This window comes from Prinia subflava, chromosome 3 (genome assembly GCF_021018805.1).
Source record: "Prinia subflava isolate CZ2003 ecotype Zambia chromosome 3, Cam_Psub_1.2, whole genome shotgun sequence".
Lineage (NCBI taxonomy): Eukaryota > Metazoa > Chordata > Aves > Passeriformes > Cisticolidae > Prinia > Prinia subflava.
The window spans coordinates 100617423-100640102 of NC_086249.1; positions in this window are offsets into that span (position 1 = coordinate 100617423).

The following is a 22680-nucleotide window of genomic DNA, read 5'->3' on the forward strand; positions in this document are numbered from 1 at the left end:
AACAATCAAATACTAAAGGGACAGCACAGAGGTGCTCTGGGCTTTTTTTGGACTGCCTTAGCCAGTGTAAGAGTGTTTTCTGCACTGTGTTCAGCTTGTGTTTCTTTGCTCAATAATGTTTATTGGTTTTGTCATTATTAAAACCTTTTATTTTACAAAGCATGTCCAGAGAAGTTGTCTTGCTATTATTGAGCCATTTCTCTGCAAGGCTGGACCCTCGGAGGTATTGGGACCCCCAATACTCTGAGCACAGCTGAGCCCACCTGAGCACAGAGCCAGACCTGCACTGCTGCTCCTCCAGGAGCAATCCCAGCTCCCTGGAATCCCAGTGCTGTGGGGCTACAGCTTGACCTTTCCACTGCTTCCCCCTGCAGTGGGTTTGTCACCTAATTCAGTGACAAATTCACCCAATCCGTTTATTTGTCACCTCATTCAGTGCTGGTTTATTAGCAGCTGCCTTTCTTTCTGGGAGCACGTTTGCCATGTGTTTATGTGCACTTCCTTTTTCAAAGAACATGCAAAGACCAAGCTCTGGGGTGCTCTGGAAACACCACACATGAATTATTGCATATGTATACACGGCTAGGAAGGAGTATCTTTTCACTTCATTACTCTCAGTATCTTTTCCCTCTGGAAAACCACAGTGGGTTTTTTTCTGAAGGACCTTGCAGTGGCAATATCCTCAGGATCTCAGCAGGAGCAGATGAGTGTGACATTGGGAGAGGGAAGAGGTGAAGACCACCCAGTTCCTCACCCTCTGAGCTCTCTTGGCCCTGCTCCCCTGGAGTTTCTATTTTTATTTCTGCTCCTGGGACTGAGAAGAAAAACCAAGGGTTGTGTGTCTCTTTTTGCACAACACTTACAATAAGGTCTGCTTGTGGACTGGATTTTTATCTAAGATTTAATGTCAGAGGCATTGTGTATTACATTATTTGCTATGTAATGACAGTAATTTTTGCTATTAATTGCTTTTTCAAGTTCATAGTCTTCAGGAGTCAAAAAGTACCAAAAGGAACAAAAAAAGGAGAAAACCCCCTTCTTTTTCTGAAGCCAACAATCTAACTTTTATTAAAAATTTCATTTTATATATATATATATATATATATATATATATATATATATATATTCACCTGTGGTTGTCTCAGGCAGCCTACATTTATTACTCAGACAGCACCACCACTAAAATCTTTACAATTTTGCCTTTGAGAGAATATAACATTACCATAGTATTCCTTAGGTATTTTCTTTCCTTAACTGAGGGAATGCTTTCCTTTTATTAATTACCTGGAAAAGCATTTAAATGGATTTTAAATGTTGATAACTGTAATGTTTACAATGTCTGCCTATGATTTATTGCACTTTGGCAATGTGTACAGAATGGATACCAGCTATGGTCAATAATATTTCACTCTTTGAGGCACGTTTCACAAAAATAATTGCTTTTTTGTATTTGTGTCTTGGTCTAATGAAATAAACAACCTCAAAGCATAGGGCAAGGTCAAATAAAGCCTCTTCAGCTGTGTCTGGGAGACACCGTTGGAGAAAATAATTTATATTGCTTCAGTCTCCTTGGATGAGAGAGGATCTGTCTGTCCCTTACTCTCTTCATTCCACAGCCCTGCTCCCTTTCTCCACTGTCTCTTGGTGCTCCTTCTCCCCTGCTGTGTTATGTGGCTCTGTTGGGTGCAGTAAGAAAGATGATATTTGCATTTATTTAGATATGTACAAGTTATAGATTGGACAGAGGGTGTTTTACCTGCCATCACTTGGAAGTTTTAGTTCTGCTCCTGGTAGCTGTTCTCAGATGACACAAGAATATGGTTTAAAGGCATAATTTTTCTTCTTCTTTCTCTATCACTGCATGTAATTCAATAAAGCCAGGAGTTTGTTTTATTTAGCGTCAAAAAGCGCTTTATTTTAAAATGAGTCTAACTTAGACTTTGAGGAGTCTCCAATGGCAACTCCCTGGAGCAGAAGCACATTTTGAAGAATGTTTGCAGAGTGTTGGGCCAGTAGCTGTGTGCCCTCAGCACTCAGAGATTAAATGCCTACATGGCCTTTTGGTTGCTGCAGCATTATTGATGTGGAACGTGGTGCACAAACCTGTCAGAAATGTGCAGTGCAAAGGTGGCTGGAAAAACACTGCCTTCCTCTTGTGCAGCTTGTGTGCTTGCTTGGAGGTGCTTTTGCAAGTATCTGTTAATGAGGAGAAAACACAACAATTAGATGAACCAGTCGTCTGTCAGGCTGGCAGTATGGACAGTCAAAAATTAATATAATTTAGATACAGGCTGTAAATGCCTGGCAACAGTGAGTTTAGATTGACAGCGTGCATTAATTTGCCTGCAGTCTTTCTGTGCAAGTTCCTTCCACATCACAGCTGAGACTGACACCACGTAACCTTTCTCCTGGTTGCAGCAGTCAATATTGTACCCTTAAAAATCAAGAATGCAGAAAAAAAAAAAAAAAAAAAAAAAAAAAAAAAAAAAAAAAAGGCAGAAAAGAAGGCTTTGGAGCATGGAGCACACAGGAGTTTCTACCTGTCAAAAAGACTTCATGGAAAGCATTTCATAAGCAGCAAAAAAATGTCACAAACCAGTCCCATCATCCTCACTGCTCAGCATCACTGAACTGTGGGAGGGGGAAGGAGAAGGGGGCAGACACCCTGAGCAGGCTGCAGCAGCACTGCCATGTGCTGCTTTCTTCTGCTTGCCTGCTTCCTGCACCTCCAGTGAAGAACCCAAGTTTAGGCCCTTGCTGGGTCTGCAGCCTGGAATTGTTTTCTTGGGAGTGCACAGGCATCAGGTGTTGTGAGGGCTCTCCCTTCAAGGTGCAAGTCAGAAACATGAAGTGTTCTCCCTGCCTTCCACAAGGCACCAGGAGTTGACATTCTGGAAAGAGTCTACGTTCAAGAATGCACTTTTCCAGTCAAACTGCTAAATGAATATGCTCTGGCTGATGCACCCTCCAGGTTCACATGCAAAACACAAGTGATTATTTCAGACAGGGAAAGAAAAAAAAAAAAAAGACGGAGAAAAAGGAGGAACACTTGATAAAAAAAAAAAAGAAAGCTTGCAGATACCTGGAGCTAAATATGTGTCAGGGAGCTTCAGACTGGACATTAGGAGGGGGTGGTTGGTCACAGGAACAGGCTCCCCAGGGAAACGATAGTGGCACCAAGCCTGACAGAGTATCAGAGTACAAGGAGCAGCTGGACAGCATCCTTAGTCATATGGTTTAGTTCTAGGCAGTTCTGAAAGGAGCAGGGAGAAGGGCTTGGTGATTCTTATGGGCCCCTTCCAGCTTGAGATATTCTGTGGTTGTATGAAATGATGAGCTCAGGTGCAGAATCAGTGATCCAGAACAGTCTGGTTCATTTTCTGGAAACAGAATTACCGTGTCCTCGCTAGTTTCACCCATATATGTGAAATGTGGATTAATATATTGACAGAGTTGAGGAGAAGTCACACCTTTATTCTCCTGCATGTGTTAATATTTATATTGTCATCTATTTGTACCTTACTCTTTCCAATGCTGTAATAGCCACTTAAGTCCTCTGCCTTTTGTTTTGTTCTGTAGTTATTGTTTATAACTATATATCTTCACATGAACTTCCAAATATATTGTTTGCCTTTGCCTTTTTTGAAATAAAACCTTTACAGGAATATTTACAGGTTTGAAAGGTGCTGTGAATATCAAAGCAAATTCCTGATTTTCAATCCAAACTTTACACTTGGAAGAACATTTTGGCATTGTTCACCCAAGTCAAGCTAATATTTTTACTAGAATATCTTTGATAAAGATATGAAAAAGATACATTTGTGAATCACTGGATTTCTAGGCAAGATATGAAGGTGAAAGGAAATAAAATACTGTTTGATGGAGGGAAATTAAAAAACCCCAAACAATAGAAGTGCCTTGGTTGTAGCTTCACGTCAAAAACAACGCTGGATTGACATGGTTGGCTGCTGTTTTAAAAAATGAGAGGGCAAAACTGTTTTCAGTTCTACCAACAACCCCAATCAGCCTGGGCTTGTCTGGATCAAGTCACAGGAGAGAAATGCCTTTTTATTTCAATGGTTTCCAAAGTGCTGAGAACCTCTGAGCAGTTAATAGGGGCTGTAGAGGGGAATAACGTGGTAGATTCTACATTCTATTCCTATAATGAAACCCAAAAGACTTTTTTGCTCTGAATTGCACTGATACTTTGCAAGTTGTGTCCATTAGCCACCACTGGTGTCAAGAGATGTCCACTGCTGACAGCCACTGCCAGGAAGCTGACCAGATAGTAAAAACAAGAAATTTTGTCTTCTTAAAAACTGAAGACAAAAAAGGGGGGCTCGGGAGCCGTGTGTGTTTGGTGATATGTGAAAACACAAGTTTGCTGAAGCCAGAAGCCGTGTCAGCAATGAAGTTAATTCATTTAATCTCAAGTGTTCTGTTTTCTCAATTTCTGTGTCTGCTGTGGCCTATCATTATCCCCAATGAAGACGCTTGGTTACACTTTCTGCTCCTCTGTCTTCTGCTCCACTGCTGTCACAGACCATTTCAGAGACAAGAGGAGGGGGTGTTCACCAGGCTGATCTGAGGGGGTGTCTTGGTTTATTTAACAAAAAAAAATGTGTATTTTATTTCATCTGTAAAAAGCAGTTGGGAGACGGTTTCTTTTTTCTTTCTCTCTTGTAACTCCAGGGGGAGGAGGGTGGATGCCTTTTGACAATAGCCCAGCTGTTAAAACCAAGTAGGGCAGTGCTTCTTATCTCTTTCACCACTGTCCACCCTCCAGGGGGTATCTTCTGTTAATGGGCCATTAAGGCTCACAGTGACATGACACAGTACAGCATCCCGTGGTGAGATGCTCCACCCAGTGGGGAGGAGCCAACCATTCCTACCCAGATAAAAATGGGGACACAGAGACCTCAGACATTGTGGTTTTGCACTGGATTCCCAGAGGAAGACCAGACCCATCTCACCACCACTGGACCCTTTCTGCAGGATCATCTCTACTCCAACAGAACCACATCTCTTTCACCAGGAGGATTTATTTGGACTGCTTCCAGCAGCCTAAACAGGGTGTCAGGTCGTATTCTGACTCTGTCAGGGTTTCTAGGGTTTTGTTTGCTTGCTTGTTTTTTGTACTTCTACATTTGTATTTTTAATATTCCTAGTAAAGAACTGTTATTCCATTTCCCAAAACTTTGCCTGAAAACCTTTAACTGCAAAATTATAATGATTTGGAGGGAGAGGGTTTTACATTTTCCATTCCAAGGGAAACTCCAGTTTTTTCTAGCAGACACCTGTCTTTCCAAACCAAGACAGGGGGTGTTAGACTGAGCTCGTGTTTCATTGGACAGTGACAAGCAGTACTGGGTGCTGAGTGCGACTGAGATGTCCCAGGAATGCAATTTGAGAATTTCTATTTAATACCAGAGAAATTGGGTGCTGAGCACCCCAGAACCAGGGGATGTCTTGTCCTGTCTATAAGCAGGACATGCCTTGAAGACAAGGAAACTGAAGGACTCTCCCCACATGCTTGTAAAGCAAGATCATATCTTGATCAGTTGCATTACATACCAGGTTTATAGGGCACTTTGGGAATTTACTATACAGTAAAAAGGAGTGAGAATTACGAGATTAAAATGATCAGGATTTATACACACTCAACTGTAAGAAATGTTTTCCTGAAGAGTGCAGTTAAGCAATTAACAACCCTCCCACACCCTGTTATAAAGTGTATGTGCATTTTGGAATTTGAAGCAGGGCTTGCAGCAGCTGAAGACATTTTGCTCAGAATTGGCACTATTGACAATTAGAACCTTAAAATGCTGTCAGTTCCTGCTGGCAGCAAGCAGACACTGATCCCATGTGCTGTGGGTGCCAGGGATTTGCTGCCTGGTAGCTCCATCTCCCTTTTTCTAATCTGGGCACTGTTCTTGCTCTGACTTAGATGAGGACATCAAGGCAGACACCCTTCTCACACTGAGAGTGAATAGCTTTAGTGCTTCAATGTTGGTTTTAACTGTATTCCAGAAATAATATTCATTATTGCACACAGTTTGTGTTACAATAATCCACAGAGACTTTTGCCCTGGCTGGCACAGCTTTGTGCACTGTGTACCCACTGACTGCTTGAGAAAGGAACCAGCCAGGAGAAAGGAAACCTGGAGAACTGTGTCACTGTGTCCTTGTGTGACTGGCCAGTCATGCTGGAGGTCCACACTTCATCTTCTGAGGCTCTGGCTGGTGTATCACTGTCACAGTCTTTTGGATTCAAGAAATACCCTCCTTTCCCTCCTCCTAGTGAGGTTCTGCACCTGATTCTGTTGGGGTTTTTTGTGTTTCTTGTCCTGGAATGGCCACTGTCCCGTGTTGCAACTTCTTTCACATCACCTAATTCGTGCCATTTTTCATTCCCTGATCTCTCTTGTGGTTATTCCTTCAAGTCACAAGTCACATCCTCAATCCTCAAGTCAAGACTTGCAGGAGCCACACCACACGTGGCCTCCCAGGGGCAGTGGACATTGTTCCAGACTCCTGCCAGGGTTTTGATACCTTTCCTTAAAGACTTATTTCAAAACCTACTTCGACTTTGAAAATGCTTTTTAGATGCGCGAATTATTGAATAAAATTTTAAATAAGGAAAACCTGATTATATTCTATAAATATTAATCTCAGAGTGTAATTGCTTTACTACTGTATTATATTGCAATAAGCTTGCTCGTGTTGCAGCATTTTAAATAAGTGTGATGATTTAGTTTGTTCTTATGCTCTGCTTTGCAACAATCTTCAGTCTGAAACAAGATTGCAATTTGCTGATTAGAGTAGTATCACCTCATCAACTGATAGTGAGGAGGAGCTTTTTTTTTTACACTTTTTTCTTTTTATTTACTCTTACTAAATATTTAATTTTTGAACATCTTATGCCTTTTCTATTCTTGCTGTTTAATTTGCATTAATAAAATGTAAATGTTCCTAATCCCATTCACCTGGAAGGTATCACATATCCAAGGCACATGATAAAGGTTTGGTTTGGAAATGGTAGCTCTAGGAAACTATCTAGGGTGGCAGCAGACCCTCAGGATGTAATCTCAGTACGAATTTGGACGTGGTAATGTTTCATATTTGTTTTACTTATTGCTTATGGAACTAGTGGGACGACTTTGGAAAGGGGAGCTGAGAGAAGTGGATTATATTTAGAACTATTTCTGCATCAGAATTGTCTGGAAGAGCTTATTAGAACTTGTATTTGGTAAAAATGTCATTCAAGTGACAGAGGGCTCTTCTTTCATGGAGAAGAAACCGTGTGTGAGCTGTGAAGAGGACAATTGAACATAATGAATAAGGCCACAGCCATTTTTCTGGACTAAAACAATTGATTTTAAGCTGGTATTTGCTTCCTTCAGCCCAAATGGAGCAGTGGAGGAATCCATGCCATGCCCAGAGATGTGTCCCCCATCACATCTCATTCAGTTTTATATTTTATTAGTTGCAGTCAAATGTTTTCATCTCTCATGCCTGTGCTCTTAATGATCTATTCTTCACACGTAGCTGGAGTGAGAAATGAGCCTACACATACAATGAAAGGGAGTTTTTTACTTATAAGTAGGCATGCTTATAAACATTCATGCACCATTCTTTGCCCTGTGGCCCATGCTACTTTTCAGTCTCCACAGCCAAGCCCTTCTTGAAAGCTAAAAACAGATTATTTGGAAAAGATGAGTGAAAATGGCCCTGTGGAAGTGACTCAGAATGAGTTGACTTCTGGCATAGTGAAATACCTCAGGCTTATAATCTATCTTTTTGGTGGAACTTCTCTTATTTTTCCTTTCCCATTTCTCTTGACATTTGCCATGCCATAAATGTCTTTTTATCATCAAATTGAAATTGCTTTCAGTACTGTAGAGCACTTCCCTCATACACTGTCATGTAGCTCTTACACATCTTCAACAAGTGATGACTGCATGTCCCTTTCCACGTGGACAACCTCACTGGAGGAACTTCCCTTCATGGTGGAGTTTGACTCAAATGTGAGGCCAAGCACAATCTAGACCAGTGGCAGGTAAATACCATAAAGTCACGTGCATAAGACTAAAAGTTGTCACCACTTTTCAGATTTCTCAGTTTCAAATTTCTTGGGATAAAGTGTCTTTAGAGGAGGCCAAGCACCTGGCCTTGCTTAGCCTGGAGCCTTGCTGGTGAGAGTGGCTTAGTGTGTGTCCCACACTGATGTACAGGGGTCAGCACAGACATTTGTGCAAAGAATCACAGAGCCAGGGAATCATTCAGGTCAGAAAAAACCTCCAGAGTCATCAAGTCCAACCACTAACCTGTCAGGTTCACCACTAGATTGTCTCCAAGCACCCCACCTACGTGTCTTTTTGAACACTCCCAGGGACTGATTCCACCACTTCCCTGGGCAGCCTTTTCCAGTGCTTGACCACTCTTCCTGTGAAGAAGTTTTTCCCAATATTCAATCTTAACCTGGCACAACTTGAGGTTGTTTCCTCTCCTTCTCTTTCTGGTTACCTGCGAGAAGAGTCCAGCCCCCAACCTGGCTACACCCTCCCTGTCAGGGACTTGTGGAGAGCAATAATGTCACCCCTGAGCCTCCTTTTCTCCAGTACAAAAATACCTATCATTATTATATTTGGGAGGGCTGAAATAACGATATACTCCAATCTTCTTGGAGGGCATATATAACAATGTTTATTAAAAGGCATATCCTTTTATACAGTGTTCAGATAAAATGAAACTTGACTGGTCATTCAGACCAACACCCTTTCATAAACATCTTTGCAAGCAAACAAGTTGCAAAAACAGCAGGTGCAGGGAAAGTCTATCTATCTTGCTTTCCCAGGTTCTGCTGCTGCCTGATGCCTAAAAATTTCTCTGGCAGCATCCACAAATACCTTCTTTTTTCTTATGGACTAACTTCACTACATCCTTATTAATATTGAGAGCACTAGGTTCTGATTTGGGGTATAGTCTGCCTTGAAACATGGAGAGCAGAACAGCAATCCACTGCCTAATTGTAAATTAACAAGATGTAGTGGTCTGGCTGTAGCATTGCCAAAGCCAGTGTAATTTCTCTGATGATACTTGCCTTTTAATTTTAACAGACAGTGGTTAATCAGGCAAATTATTTTAACTGTGGAAGCATTAAAGAAAGAGAACTGAAAATATCATAGCTGTTACTTTGCACTGGCTGTTAGAACCAGGTGACTTTGACTCTGTGGTGGCAATCTGAAAGTGACACCAGAAGACAGACAGCTTCATCAGGGTCAGTTATGCTTTAAAAAAAATCTTTATAGTCATTGTAACAAGTGAGTGCAAGTGTGGCATCACACATATTTATATTACAAAATATAGAGTACATGAATGTGTTTGAAAACAATTCTTTTGGTTTTTTTGCTCAGGTGTATGCAATTGTCAACCAGTGGATGAATACTCATTTTTTCTTAAGAGCAGGTTGTAATTTTCTCCTGGAGTGAAAGATTTTCCCAAATTTAAGCACGTTTCCTTCCTGCAGTTAAAAGCTGACTGAACAGAACTGCATTTTGCAACTCATAAATCCTCTAAAAAGGAAATCTCATTAGTGTAATGAATACGTTGAATGGTTGTTTGTTATAGACAATTAACCTCCATTAATTGGAGTGGTGTGCTCACAGAAGAGAGATTGTTTATTTGACAGAATGATTTTATTTTGTGGGGAGAAGAAGACATTTCAGATGACTTGCCAAAATAACTTCATCTCTGGGTGATGGCTCCAAGTTACTGAGGGCAGTGAAAATCTGTCTGCAGAGTTGACACTGCATGACCACGTAGTGAAATTCAGTGCTGATGGGTGGAAAGCACGCCAAAAAGAGAATATTTTCAAGCTTTACATGCACAGCAACAGGGTCTGACCTAACTGTTTCTGCTTGGGAGGAGTCCAGTTCACCCACTGGGGAGGTATTTTGTAGGGTTTGGGATATTAACAGATAGAAAAAGGGAGAGCAGGGTGTTACAGTTCCACTGAGGGGAGTGCCAGGGAGATGTCTAATCCTGCCATCCACTGATATCCTTGGGAAAAAAGTGTTACTGCTCTGCCTCCCTCTGTTTAATTCAGTGGCCTTCAGGGACAATTGCTCAGCCACAGAAAGATGAGCTTTAGAGTGTGGAGCCCTGATACCACAATCTTTCCTGCTTCTGCAAGCAGCAGAGTAGGACATATATGCAGCGGAATGGAAAAGGCAATAATTAGTATATTTTATATTGATCTTGCAGTTTTTCCTGCTGATGAATCATTTTACTTTTAGCTTTATGATTTTATTAGTAGGTCTAGATAGTTTCTTTTTCTGCTCTTAGTTTTTCCTGGTTTGTGAGACAGAATTGATACTGCTTTTAGGGATCTCTGTTGTTTTTTACTATCACAAATGTAAGGGGGGCATTATTATCTTTATAAAACTTGCATTAGCATTTACTGTTGTGGTTAATTGCTAGGCATTCTGTAGCACTGTTGCTGCCTATTGTGAAGCTGAGAAAATGTTAATGGAAAATGGTCCAATTCTAAAGTGCTGCAATCAATATGTAATCCTTCTTACATGTTAACCTTTACCATATGGATTTAATATCACCTCTGATTTACACCTAATAAAACAGGAGCCTGCCTCTAGAGTTACTCTCTCTCTCGCTCTCTCTTTTTTTTTTTTTTTTTTTTTTTTTTTTTTTTTTTTTTTTTAGGATGGAGCATTTTCTGCTTGGGATAATACTGTGTGCTACACTTTGCTTGAGGAGAATCCTATGGCCTTACCCAGCTCCCCTTACCCAAATTCAGCAAAAAACTTTCTGACCTTTTGTCTGACAGCCTTGGATGAAGCTGGATCTTTTTTTCCAACTCTTTGCTGATTAAGCTCTGATTCCTTAAACCTGGTGAAGGACAGACCGTGTAAGCAGCATATCCCACAGCAGCTTCCTTAGTGCAGCTAAATAATGGAATATTTAGTTTGCAACTAGTACATGCTATTTCAGACCCCTGGGTCTTTTTTAGCAGATATTTTGTGGTTTTCTCCTTCAGTGCTTTAATTTGTCTCTTGAAGTTAAAAATCTTCAAATCTTGACTGCATTAAAAAGATATGTATTTGCTTTCTTCTGTTTTTTTAATAAACATTTAACCCCAAGTCATTCATTCACCTCCTTCACTTGCTTGCAGAATGGTACCTATGATTTTCTCCTCAGCAGGCCTTACACCCTCTACAGAGGCATGCAACAAGAACCAGTTTAATTCCTCACACACTCATCTACTCTCTTTTCTTCCAGCTTCCTCTGAGCTCACTATCACACCTGACCACTCACACTATTGGGAGTCACAAAAACACAGCCAAGGCTTGGAAAGGACCAATTATTTCAGTTGTGCTACTGAATAATAGACTGGAGAGCAAGATGTCTGGAGTGCATCAAAGGCCCAGTGAAGGTCTGCAAAGAGGCCTGTGTTATTTTAGGGATAAATATGTGCAGCCCAAGTAATGTATAACTGCTGCATTTAAAGATCTGTGGCACAAAGGGAACACACGGTGCTTCCAGTGACAGGAGCTTGAGAGCACCCTTGGCAGAGGAATAAAGTGACCAACTACAAAGAACATGGATATTTTCATGATGGAAGTTGATAATCAGTCAGAGAAGCACTAAAAAATGCTTAATTTTTTAAGAGAAGAGAAAATGTAAGAGACAGGAAATGTAGATGGAGAGGAGCTGTGGCATTGGGGTGCTGGGCAGTGAGGTACCTTTGCTGTGCAGTGCAGGATCCAGCATTCCATGGACTCTGCCAGGGAAACCTGGAGCAGGGTCTTGTGCTGAGCTGGGCAGCAGGACAAGGAGAAGGGAGCATTGTCCCTGCATGAGATGGGTTAGAAACAGGCTTGGGGCTTCCCACTGGGTGAGCTGTTGCCCAGGGGTGCCCTGGGGAGAGGGAGCTGTGGGGCAGGAATCTTTGGGAAGATGGATGAGGCTCTGCTGGGTGGTCCAGGATGCAGAGCACCTGCTGAGCCTGCAGCTGCCTGCTGCTGGTGCCTTTAAGCAGTTTTTAATCCCACCCTGAAAAGGCAGTACCTGGAGAGCCTGCTGCAGGTTTAGATCAGCCCCTACTTGACAGCCTGGAGTGGCTCATCCAAGAGCCGTGGTTCTCCAAGACCAATAAATCCTCTTGCAGGCTTATCTCAAGTGTGTGTAACATTGCTGTGACCTCGGGGTGTCTGATGACAAGGGTGGGCTCAGCGTGAGAGGAGAAACAGGTTTGAGGTGGTCCCTTGTGTCTGTCATTCCCCCAAAATTTCTCAGACAGGCAGTGAGCACCAAGCTGCACTGTGAGACCAGAGGGGCTGCTGTTACATGAGGCATAGTCATATTATTTGAGGCACAGTCATACCATTTAAGCAGGTGTTAGTGGAGCCTGAGATCCTGATTACACCATTTCGGTGATGAATTAATTCTTTATGGCCAGAGGTGGAAGTGAGAAGTGCCTGCAGGAGGCCAGCCCAGCCCCGTGCAGCCTCAGTGGCCAGAGGCAGGAGCTGCTGTGGAGCGATAAACGGCTGCACGCTGTGCTGGCGTTAATGCAGCCACCCAGAGAGCCTCTCCCTTGGTTAATCTGTGGATTTCATAGCCCAACACTCCATTACTGAGCTATAGATTTATGGCTCTCCCCCCTGCCTGCCCCCCAAACCTCTGGCTGCTGTGGATGAAACTCAAGGTGGCAATGACAGAACGTCTGCTGAAAAGCCGTCCCCACCCCTGTGGCACCGCGGGGGAGAGCTGCCAGGACCTGGCATGGTGTGTGTTGGATGGGCACCTGCTGGCTCAGGAGAACCTGCTGAGCACCCAGGGCACCCCCAAACTCTGGTTCAAGCTGCACCAGAGCTGGGACCAGTTTCTGCACCAGGGTGCACGATGGAACCCGCGGGCAGGGACCATTTCCTGGTCTCTGTTGCACCACAAGGGAGACTCTGGTCCTCCTTAGCACTCAGGTCAGAACAGAAACAGATCAGTTAATGTATTTTGTGTGTGATGCACCATTTTGTCCCGTGTGCAGGGTTTCTGTTCCTCACTGGAACAATGATCCCACACGTGGCAATTTGCTCCTCTCGGGGCTGTGCTTGGGGCTGCCTCTGGGCTGGGGTGGCATGGCAGTGTTTGCTGGGCAGGGGTGTCTGAAACATCCATGTATCATTTTCCTTTGACATGATTCCGTGCATGTATTTGGAGTTTTTAATTCTTGCTGTGAGGTACAGCTGAGCTGGATGTTTCACTGACTGCAGGAGTTGAGGAAAGGCAGCTCCTGGACCGTGGCCCATGCTGGAGTCTCTCTGGCTACTGGCATTTCCAGATGTGCAGAGGAACAGGGAGCCAAAGCACTGCTGCTGCTGTGAGAGACTCGATGAGGGAAGGGCTCTTTTGAAGATAAATGTGTTCCATATGCAGAAGGGGGTTTGGAAGGGGACTGGCACCTCTAACAACAGCCAGAAGCAAGCAGACAGCGAGCAGAGAGCCCAGCCGTGCTCGTGTGCCCCACAGGAGGTCACGCACATTATGCTTTCTGCCAGGTGAGATTTCTGTGCACATTTCAAAGGTAGCCTGAAGAAAACGTGTTTTTCAGCGGGCAGGAGGTAAAGCTAAAAATGCAAAGCATAAAAACTGCACAGTCACTGGCAGAGGTCAGCATGCACTACCTGTTGTCACGTTGTGCTTTCTAATGTGTCTCTGCTATTCCCGCAGCCTGTGCTGTGCTGGAGTGCACAGACCTTGGATGTGGCAGCTCCTTTCCTTGCAGCGTTGATGGAGGGTTGAAGGGCCTGACATGCAGCTGATTCCTGGGCTCTCAGTGTGAGTGTGGAGGTTTTAAGAACAGCTGCCTCACAGTGTTTTATTTTACCTTGCAAGTGCTTCAGTCGGGACACGTTATCCTGCAAAGCTCTTTGTTGTTCTAGCACTTCTGCTTTATCTGCACTCGTGCTCTCATTGAATATATTTATGGTGTCTAGGTGTTACTGGTGGCAACTCTGTGTTTTTTTCTGAAGCTGAAGGACACCACTTAGACCTGTAGATATATCCTGTTTTCTCCAATATATTTGTAATGATTCATTTTAAAAGATGTTACACTTGTCTTAAAGATTATTGCAGATCTGTTCCGATGCTGTGTACAAAATTGGTGTAGAATACTCTTATATGGCTCTGTGAGCACTTCATATTACTTGAAAAAGATCGTGTTCTGTTGAAGTGAATTTGAAATTTTGTTGCTTGTTACCTTCCCAAGTATTTTTATATAATTGTTTTACTTACAGAATAATTAAAAAAAAATCTTTTTTTTCTAGTCCAGGCACATTTACAAGTCTTAGTAGGAAATTGAATGGCAAGAGCTGAGTAAAATCTAGAATCTTTGTTTAGCAGCTTTAATACTTCTCTGAAAAGAACTACACAGATAAAGAGCTCTCTGCACCTGTCAAAACCTCTGTTGTAGTCATCACCTTATTTATTTTACAGCATTATTCAAGTCCTTTGAATTCAAGTCTTCTGCACAGGAGAGCTGTATCTCATCACGCCATGAGCTGAGTAGGTGAGATACACTCATTTTCCTCTAAGGAGGTGTTTCAGAAGGAGAACTAATCAGTGGAGGAAGAGAATAATTTCCTAAGTTTTGATACTTTAGTTACACGACTGTCATCTTTCAAATTCAAGAGTTCCATCTAGAGGAATGCTATTTCATGAGCTTGGTTTTGCTGGCCTCTTAAAGTGTGTCATGTTTTTCGGCTGAAAATGGATTAATTTAGCCTTCTTTCCCAGTCTTCTGTGTTGAATACCTGTGAATTTCATAGTTTCTTCCTGACAGTTTCTGAAACAACACTTTAACATCAGTACTTTCTGCTTACATTTAAAATATCATTTCCATGTTCCTGTTTATTGAGGTAGTGAAGAGAGAAATTTCATTCATGTCTGACTGTCACTTATGAATTTGTAGCCCAGGAAGTTACAAGCCTCAGATTTTCCCATCAACAGATATAAAATATATACTAGAGCAAAAGAAATTCAGAGTAACCAAACAAGCTCTGGCAACACTGAAACTATGTAATAATATAGAAACTGCTGAATGCAGACAGACTCGCTGAGAACTAAAACTTGTGCAAATAGATACAAATCTTTGTTCAGTTTGTTTCAGGAATCACTGTTTTCAAGTCTTTTTTTCCTTAACTTGTTGAGAAATCTGAAAAAAAATCTGACTAAAATGTCAACAGAAGCAATTTGCTGTTATCCTTTGGGGTTAGGAGTTAAATTCCTGGGTTTTTTAATCTAATGAACCTTTGGAGACCCTCCTGTGGCTCAGATACTCCAGTTTATCTTCTTTAATATTCTTTGTTTGTCAGACAGAGATTAAATACCTTGGTAATGTTTAATAATGAAGTCTCATATCTAAAACTATATTGGAATGATCTTTGTATTCAGATGTGTGGAATTTGTCTAAGACAGAAGCCAGTCAGAAAGAAAAGTTTTGGCTTTTAAAATCAATTTAGCAAAAATGTGGCACAGTGCGATGGATGGGAACGAGCTGAAGAAATCCTCCTGATTATGCTGTGCAACTTGAACTTGGCTGTTTTAGCTTAACTTGATTAAAGCAAAGCAAAATAAATGAAAACAAAAACACTGGGAGCTTCCCCATGGCTCTGCTGCAAAATGAACCAGACCCATCCCTGTGCTGAGTGGAGCAGCATCCCTGTGCTGCAGGATCTCTGCTGGGGTGGCTGAGTTAGCAGAGCCTTGCTCTGAGCACCCTTTGAAGAAAACCCTTTGAAGAAAAGCCCTTGAAAAGCAGTGGTACAGCTCACCCTGGCCATGCCTGGATGGCTCAGTGAAAGGAGACGAAGGGGATTCTGCAGCTGAGCTCTGTGCAAGGGCCTGAATTTATAAAATGAGTCCCTCAGCAGCAATCCTGTGTTGGAAATGCCTGGCTGGAACAGCCCAAACCAGAACTTTTGAGGCAGTGCCCTAAGGGTTAGCTGGGATGAATGATCAGGAGTGATCAGTGATTGCACTGGATCAGTGGGTAACTTTTTTAAAAGTAGAGATTTCCCTTTGATGACACGGTTCACGTAAAAAACATAAATACCTTTGAACAGATAAGCAACATGAACTCAGCTGAGCACAGCAGGTAAAATGCATTTCTTCACTTAGTTATGGATTTTTTTCTCTCAAGCTCAAAGTAGCACAAATTATTTTTTACCTAATTACATGATTTTACCCAATTAATTAGAAACCAAATCTTACTTTTGATTTTCAACCTAAGGTTTATTTCAATTTTCATTATGTACTGACAAAAAACCAATAGAGCTTCTTTACAGTTGTCTTTATTTTCTTTTCCTGCCAACGTTTTCTGAAAGTTTTAGATGTTGTTATAAAGACAAATTAAAGTCAATTCCATAACCTCAGGCTTAAATTTGTTCATACCTTTAATGAAGTCACATCATGGTATGCAATCACAAGTTATTTCATCTAATCTGACACCTGCCACCTTTTTCTGTCAGTGTTGACTTCAGAGTTCATTGTAGTTTTTTTATAACTTTCTCCTTCTTTATTTCATAACTAGCTTTGCAATTGGGTAATTTTAGGAGTTCGGCAGATGCAAAAATGTAAGTTTTCATGATTTTTATTACCTGTTACACTGCACTTACAGGATGACAACCACGTGGATGTTTCTGAACAAATGCATGCTATGGGGAGACGTCTCCTTAGAAGGTATTTCCTGTTCTGCTTAAAAATCTGGATGATTTTAAAAAGGTGCCTAAGGACTGCTGAAGCCTTCTGCTCCTCAGTGTCAAGAATTGGGGTGGTGAAATTATTGTTCACTGCCCACAGAAGGACAAATTAATGGACATGTTTAAAACTATTCAGGAAGTAGTTGCTCACTGAAGAATGTCATTTATTTGTGCATCTATTTGGCTTATTCACTAAGCTTAATTTCATCTCACAAGTAATAACATTTGCACAGTGTAATTTCAGGAAAGACCGTGATCCATAAAGAATCCCAAACAAGATAACGGTAAAGATGATTTAATTGTAACAATTTATTGTTCTTCAAAATAATGAGACTCTTTAATAAAGATGAAAAAAGTATTAGAAATCCCAGAAGCAGGAAGTGCAAAGCCTGCAATGCCCTTAGCTTTACCCCAGGTCCATCATCTATCAGCTGAAGTTCCTAATTAGCTGTCACAGGAAATGTCACTCCAGAGTGTGCATTTGATTTTTACACAATGGCATTTTCCCCAAAGCCTGCTGTCCACTGAAAACCAAGTTGTGGTCTAAACTGAGAACTCCAACCCAGAGAAGGGTTTAAACATACTTTAGCCATTAAATTAGGCACAGTAAAGTGTTCCCTCAGTTGGGACCCAGGAAATGATCTTTGACTCTCCCGTGCCTGGTGACTCATCCTATAGAAGCCCAATTTTTTAAGGCAGTAAACAGCTGATTGGTGTCAAGTACAAACTGCCCTTGCCTGAACTGCAGAGAAACCTCAGGAAGGTGGACTGATTCTTCCATAAATAGAGAGTGGAAAATGGATTTTTTTTTTCCAGTGGGAAGTGTGTAATTTAATCAAGGTGGAAACATTGCATAGGAATGTGCTGTTTTCAGGATAATTCTATTTTTAAGAAAATAAAATCAGCAATCCAAGTATTTTCACTGCTGAGTCTTGGTCTCAATTCTTGAAGGGGAAGTTTTCTACATGAACAATCATAGAGGATCAGGCTATAGTTGGCATTTGAAAGAGAATGAATGGACTAGTAGATGCTACCAAATATAATTTGTAAAGAATTCCATTCCTGAGAAAGCAGCAGAATTTAAATGACTGCTTGAGTGTATTCATTGCCAGCATCTGCCAAGAATATTCGTAAAAGGAGATAGGCTAGAAGTGAATTTCAGGATGATCTTTGTAGGCTGAGGCCTTCACTTTCCATTAGATGGATACAAGGGCAGAGCTAGGGGACATTTATGGAAATTTGATTAATATAATCCCCCTGACATATATAATGTATAATATACCTCCAGCCATCAAAGTAGGATAGAATTAGAAACAGGACAGGTGATGTACTTTTACCCTTTTACTGAACTTCTCGTGGGGTTACACTGGGTCAGGAGATCACTTTTATACCTATTCCTCCCTCAAGTTCTTGGCAAAAAATATTTCATGTCTTCATTGTCAGCATGGCCAGTGAGAAAACTTCTGTTCAATTTTGCCTGTTTTGAATTATAAATGCACAAAACTTTCAGCATGGAGAGTCACAAATTGCTGATTCTGTGTTCTGAAAGAGCAGCTCCTCCCAAAACCTTCAGCTTTCAAATATATTCCTCTGATTGGGATCTAATCACAGAGCTGTGCAGAGAAGAATGTGCTGAAGCATTCTAACAAAATGAACTTTAAAACCAAAATTGTTCTGAAACCTTAAGTAAGAGGTAGCTCCTGTGACTGTATTATTATTTATTTACAGGTCACATGACTCTTTATTTTTGCCTTAGCATTGTGTGGCTAAACTTAACCGCAAAAGCAAAATGTTGATGAGTCAGGCAGCTCTAACAAGATGCAGCATGCAGGATGCTTCAAATATTGCCAAACATCTTCTGTAAGATCTATCTAATTAGAAGTTAGTTTCCTATTTAGCAGCAGACAACAGATGTCTCCAGAAGTAAAGTAGCTTTTCTTTTACCATCTTTATCTGCACAGGCTGGATCTGGATTCTGACCACGTAAATGTATTTTCTGTAGCAGTAGTATAGTTATACATATATATATCATGTATACTTGGGCAGGTTTCACTTCTTTTAATCAAATAAACTATGAACTCCTAGTTCTTTTCCTATTGTTTGGGTTTTTTTCAAAATGAAAAATATAATAACAATGATAGTATCAGTAAGAATAAAGAGCTTTATGCTAATGGTCCATATGGACTTTACAATGTGGACAAAAACCCAACCATTTTCATTTTTTTCTGCATTTGGCTTTGTTTCAGCTTCAGAAATTAGCTGGGGGATTACAGATAAACATCCACCATGCAGAAAGCTGCATTCCACCATCTGAACCTCAACTCAAATGACCCTGATGCTGAACAGCAGCATCCTCCAGAAGGAAGCACAGAGCAGGAGGAGGATGTGGACCAGCTGGGAACTCTGGAACTCTCCAGGGAAGGTCTCCAGCTCCAGATCTGAAGCAGTGAGTGGTGCTTGCCTGCTCTCAGTGGAGGGCGTGGGGATGCTGTGATTATTCTGACATGTTCAATAGTGTAACAGCTGCAGTGGTCCTTTGTTTGACATCCTTGGTTACTCATTGCCGATTTTCAAAGGTGGGCTTTTCAATGTAGAACAGTTCCTCAAAAAATTAACCATTCCAAAGGATGTCAGGACATGGTGATACAGATCTTTAGCTCCTTGCCCTTGTGTTTGTACAAATGTGTTTGTACAGTGCAGGTTCCTCACTGCAACTGAAGTAGTAGAAGGTGATCCTTCTCCTCAGTGCAAGATTCAAAGGGTAACATGCAGCTTTATTTCTCTCCCGAAACATGTGGGAATTTTTTCCCCCTTCATGTAATCATTTCTACTTTTCTAGTCATATTCTCTGAAGTATTTAAAAATTAATCCCAAGGATGTTTAAAGCTAACAACAGTGAGAAGGTGCAGAATGCTGCTAAAGCCTTAAATGCTCTACAGCAGGTCCTCGTGTCATTAACTAATGAATCCCCACAGCATCTCCAGCACTGCAGCTTGCACTAAGCACTTTGTTGCCTGGATCCCATCATAATTCATAAAAATCAACACACAGATATTCAAAGCAACTGGACCTGTGTCCTGTACAGGAACAGCCAGCTGGTGGCTGGGCACCAGGATGAAAGCTGAGGAACCAGGGATTGATTTCAGGTCTGTGTGGGAATTGTCACGGGTTTTCTGTTTCCTAATGCCTGAAGTGCTTTCTGATTATACATGCACATGTCTGAGCAGAACGTGGACATGCACCAGCCCCTCTAGCATTTCTGTTCTGTGTACAAAACCCCAGGCCTGGCAGGCTGAGCAGTTGGTGGTGGGCTGTAGATCAGCAGAGAATGGGGATTACAGGGCTCACATCCTGGCTGTTAAATGAGTAGCACCTGTCTGGTAAGCCTAGACATGGCTAATTACTGCAGGGCAAGTCCTTTTTCCTCTGTTTCGCTTCCCCTTTTTAATCACCTCATATTTTTTTATTGTGGTCTCTGGAGGACAGGGAGAGCAAATGTTTCTTGACAGTGTGGACAGGAGTTTAGCATGACTTGAGTTGTTGCAAAGCCTGGAGTGACTTGGTAGATCTTCCCAAGAGACAATCACTGCCACTTAAGGCAAGGCAGCACTGTTCTGTATCCTTTATAAATCCTACTCTGCCACACTTCTTAGATATTTTAAATGTACCTTAGAGATGCTCAAACAGTGTATTAGCACTGTGCTCTCCTTGTATACATCAATATGTAAGCGACTGAGGAAGTTCCTGAGTTACCATGGAGCTGAACTGCACAGATCTTGGGAGACAGTGAAAACCAATAAAGCAGAATGAGAGAATAACTCCCTGGGAACTGGATTTCCAAAGAGCAAATAACTGAACACTGCATCAAATATACTTTTACTCCTTTCTCAAGAAACAGCAGACGTGGATGAACTTTGCCAGTCAGATTCCTTTGTCAGGCACATCCGTGAGGTAAAGCTTTTTTAGGTGGTTTTTTTTTTCAGAGAAAATGCAGCCTAGGATTTCCCCTGAGGTGAATTTCTGATGCCTTCGTGTCTCTGTTGGACTCTGCTAGAACCTCTTTACTTGAAAACATGCAATTTCTCCTTTAATCCTGGCAAACACTTCCCCCAGCGCCCCCCATCAGGGGCACTGCTCTTTCAAAACAAAGTTGGAGCACCCACGCTCCTCTTGGGCAGCTGCAAGTGCAGGAGAAAGGGAAGAGTGTTCCCTCCTGAGCAATTCAGGGAATGCAAGCTGCCTTAGGAAAGGGTGGGATTTGTTTTGCTAAGTGTGGATTCTTTGATGTAAGCAAGATGTCCACGTCACTGGAGAGAAACACCTGCATTTAAGCTTCTATTTTTGCCTGAGATGGACAGCAGCAAAGACCCCCATCACTGTATTGATCACCTTGCCATTGATTATCAGACCTTCAGATCCCACTTCTGCTCTCCCCCTGCAGCCCCTGGACCACCTGTCTGATTGCACTGAGCATTTTATTCTGGATATTGTCGTGGCCATGGGCTTGTTCCTTGATTGACAGTATCCCCTCTTGCCACAATCACCTCTTCTCATTAAACCATTTCATTCTGCTCCTTAAATTCTGAATCTGGGGAGGGAAGATAAAACTTGAAGGATGGGAGTGGGGACTCGAAGATCCCTGGAGACAAGAATGTTTCATTCTCTCTTCACAGAAGTAAAATGTAGAAAAGCTGTTATTCTTCTGTTTCTTCTGGGCATTTCATATGTGACTGGGTGGATTAATTTGTTTTCCAACCCAAGCAGCTTTGTTATCCAATTTAGCATAAATTCCTATGTGTATTGGGAGAAAACAGCTATACTCCAATGGATTTGGTCAAAATGCCTCAGAAAACCTACAAGTAAATTCCATAGAAATATCAAAAAATTTTAATAAGGCTAGAAAAGACTTAATAATCACAAGTAAATATTATGAATGCTTGTCAGTCATATATTGCCAGAGAATTAACTAGATAATGAGATTTTAACTACTTTTTTTCTTATGAACAATAGAACAATCTGAAATATTGAAATATTCCTACCCCAGAAGAGCTGACATCAAGCTTCTGGTTAAATTACTGTCTGTGTTGGACTTCTTGATCACATACAAAGAACAACCAAAACTCCACAAGAAAGCTGCATGAAAACCCCTGCAAATCAATTGATTCTACCTTGGTATGTTTTATTACCCTGGCAATCACAGGGAATGTTTGAAAGTGGAACAGATTTAATTTAATTTTTTTTTCCCACAAGAACAGGACAGAAAGGAAATTATTCAGAAGAAAACAAACAAGAAAAACATGTGCACCTCAAGGAAGATTTTTTTCAGGGGTCTGCATGAGAAGTTGGATATCTCAGAGCAAGAAAAAGGAAAAAACGCCCAGGTAAAGGCTACAGGCACTTTGTGACTTCTGATGCACTGGCTCATCTGAAAAACCCATGGAGGCTGTCTAGATATCTTGGGAAGCATCTCACCCTCATTACTCTGGAAAGTGATCCTTCTAGGCTCCCTTAAACCAGGGAACTGGAGGATTATGTCCAGTGCAGTGGGGAAGTTCTACTCGTCTGGCAGCTGGCAGGAGCCTGCCATGAGGAGGAGGAGGGAGGAACATGATGCCATTTCTGAACTTCATAAATCTTCCCCATAACCCATCATGAAAATTGGTGGCTCATGGGGGATATCAGTTAATTTAGCTAGAGTTCAGCTGGGTTTGTTTTTCCTAGAGAAGAATTTTTACAGCATCCATTAGGGATATTTTAAGTTATTTTCAGCGAAGGAGATCACGGAGGTTCCCGTTCCCTTCTGGAGAGCCAGCAAAACAAACAAACAGCAAAATTCACTTTGCCTCAAACAATTTGCAAACTATAAACAAGTGCAGAAATCAGCAAACAGATTCAGCAAACA